Source organism: Plectrocnemia conspersa, unplaced genomic scaffold (genome assembly GCF_051122295.1).
Source record: "Plectrocnemia conspersa isolate PC_06_02 unplaced genomic scaffold, ASM5112229v1 ptg000014l, whole genome shotgun sequence".
Classification (NCBI taxonomy): Eukaryota; Metazoa; Arthropoda; class Insecta; order Trichoptera; family Polycentropodidae; genus Plectrocnemia; species Plectrocnemia conspersa.
Genome location: NW_028277178.1, coordinates 20,269,041 through 20,272,218, shown reverse-complemented (window position 1 = coordinate 20,272,218; position 3,178 = coordinate 20,269,041). Strand labels below are relative to the sequence as shown.

Sequence of the window (3,178 nt, the reverse complement as noted above, 5' to 3'; positions counted from 1 at the left end):
TATAATTAAAATAAAATTAAAATTTTCTTTAATAATCGTAAAATCAATATTATTATTATTTATTATCACAGTATATCAGTGGCGTACGGTGGGTGTTAATATTGGGTGTGCTATAAAAAATAAAAAAAGTACATTTTTTCATTTTTATTAGCCGAGCTTTTTCCCATATATAAATAAATAAATAACCACAAACTTATAATTATTTATATATAAATTCTAATCTTCTTTTTTTGATCATAAATTTTTCTATCACGCTGTCATATAAAGTGCTCTTCTTTTTAATATCCATAAGGATCCCTTTTTCTATTGAAATCAAGCTAAGCCACATAGCCTTTCTTGGCCTTGGGTACTTCGATAACAAATATTAATTCGTTTCAGAGCAGAAAATGAACGTTCTGCTGAAGCAGTACTGTTTGGAAGAGTTAATATTAGTTTGCCTAATTTATCTATTTCCTGAAAACCTGACTCAAAATTATTTGTGTTCATAAATTGTACAAGCTCATGAACAGATTTCTCTGCAAATTCAGGCAAATGATAAAGAACAGCAAGCTCATTTTTTAAACTTATATAATCAAATAACGTTCCATAGAATTGTTGCAGTTTGGTAAGTAATTCATTTGGAAATTTTCCCTTATATTGCTCATATTTTTCTTTCTCCAGAAGGTGAAAATATTCCAATTTGGACATTGAAGAAAAACGATTTTCAATTTGCTTACATATATTATCAACTATTGTATTAAATAGTTGGCTAAACGCGTGCTTTTCTTCAACAAGCAAATCATTACTCAGTCTTGGATAATTTTCTTCCGTTACATAAGAATCCCATAATGTTTCATAATTATTTTCCTGTTCATGTCTGAGTTTTTGCAAAATTTCGGTAACTTTCTTACAGCAATATAATATGTCAAAAGATTTGGATTATAAAATGTTGTATAACACATCAGTTTTTCCAAAAAGGTTTGAAAATATGTGGAGAAGTTTTCTTGTTTTAAAATCTTCCAAAAAGCTAAGAAAACCTCGTGCTTTTATTACAGTGTCGGGGTCCCATAGTTCACAATTTTTCACGACGTCTCGAAGAAAGTCCGTTAATTCATTTCTGTATTTTTGCACTGTGTTACTTAACCGTGATGTGTAATTCCATCTTGTAGGTGTAACAAAAGGAAGTCTTCTAGCTACAAACTCTTGTAAAGCATTTATTCGTTTGGAAGATTTCGAAAAGAATGCAGACAATCCATTTAAAGTTTGAAAGAATGATTTGCACACTTTTATATTGGAAAGACCTTGTTGTAATGTTAAATTCAACATATGAGCATAGCAGTGTGTAAAAATGGCCAATGGATAAACTTCGAGTACTTTGGCTTGCAAACCAATAATATGCCCACTCATTACACTCGCCCCATCATAAGTCTGTCCAACTAATTTTTCTTGAATTTGAAATTCTTCAATTATATTTACAACGTGGCAAAATAAGCCATCGGCTGTTTTATTTATCAGAGCTAACGTCTGTAAAGCCAATAAACCGCTCGTAAACTTTACCTTCATAAACAAAACGCAAAACTGTTGAGAGCTGTGAGTTCGTCATTATATCTGAAGTTTCGTCAAGAATAATAGCGACAAAATTTGCTGAATTTACTTCTTCCTTAATATGATCTTTAATAACATCACCAATTGCTTCAATTATGTCATTCTGTATGGATGGGGAAGTACCACGAAACACCGTTGCAGTATTTAAATGAGTATCCAAAACAGAATCGTATTCTCGAAGTGCATTTAAAAATTCAAGGTAATTTCCTTTGTTTAGTGAATTACAGGACTCATCGTGGCCTCGAAAAGGTTGTTCTTGTTTTCCTAGATATACTACTGCGTCAATCATTCGCTTTAATATTTCTCTATTTTTATGAACTTGTTCATTATGTTGACTTATATTAGCTTTACGTTGAGCGTCAATCATGACTTCAATTAGTTGTTTTCCAAACATTTTGAGAGAAAAAAATGATTAAACGTGTGACTGCGCTCTTTTTTGTTTTTTCAGTGCCGTTATCAGATGACTAAGGTCAGCAAATCCACTTTTATTCCACACGCTTCTTTCTTTGGAAAACAATAAACATGGCCAACAGAACAATCTAGATCGAAGTTCGCAGCCTGTTAACCACTCAGTTCGTTCATATGATGAAAATGAAAAATGTCTTGTATATTCACATTTATTGTCTTTATGCTTCATAAATAAATTGGGAAGAGGTGGACGTGGTTTGCCAATTTTGATTATATTTAATTTAATTTCATAACTTCTTTTTGAAAATGGATTATTCCAAATATCTTCAACAGTATTCTTCATCATTATTGGGGTAAATAAAAAAAATATAATCTAGAATAGAAAATTAAGTATTGATCATATGTAAATAATATAATAAACTATTTTACCCCAAAATATAAAAAAATGAGTGACCTGTTATTGTGATATAATGTAATAAAAAAGCAGCGACGGACGCAAAAATTTTTGAAGTACGTGCACCAAATTCGAGACCAATTTTACTACTGAGCGCTGCCAGCCGACAGAACGACTTCAGCCGTTAAATCTCGGAACAATTTACTTTAGTCGGCCGCCGCACTCAAGGTCGGCGCGCCACATGAGTAATACATAGCGTGTCGGTCGCGCGGAAACTTTTAGAGCGAATGACAAATACCAATGCATACTATACACTGCATATTAAAATTTTATAATTTTGCATACTACTGTATGCAAAATGATGTCGCTTTATGCCCTAAATTTTCTGAATTTCTAAATTTATATTTTAGATGGTTTTGCGGGTGTGCGCCGCACACCTAGCACACCCTGAATATACGCCCCTGCAGTGTATACAATACACTGCATAATAATAATAAAAATATTATTTTATTGTACATCGTATATATTAAATAAATTTAAAACTAAATTTTAAACTTAATGAAAATGATTTATTTTAAATGTAGTATAATTTATTTATTTTTAATTCTCGGACTTACAAGTAAACCTCTCTTCTATTTACAGTTGGAAGGAATACCTTATTTTATTAGGTCACAAAATGTCTAATTTAGCTTGTGATAAAGTGTTTCTTTGCTAAAAGGACATCACCATGCGAAATATTTTAACGGCTTAAGTCACAAAGTACACGTTATAAATCATCAACTATCTATGTAT

General features: G+C 31.3%; 1 long non-coding RNA gene across 1 annotated transcript; it reads right to left on the bottom strand.

Annotated features, from left to right (window-relative positions):
- Positions 1–367: 367 nt before the first annotated feature.
- LOC148226479 (uncharacterized) lies at positions 368–2,845 on the bottom strand. Its single transcript, XR_015812239.1, has 2 exons — positions 2,447–2,845; positions 368–2,365 (listed from the first exon to the last, which is right to left on the bottom strand). It is a non-coding gene; the product is annotated as an uncharacterized LOC148226479 (long non-coding RNA).
- Positions 2,846–3,178: the final 333 nt, after the last annotated feature.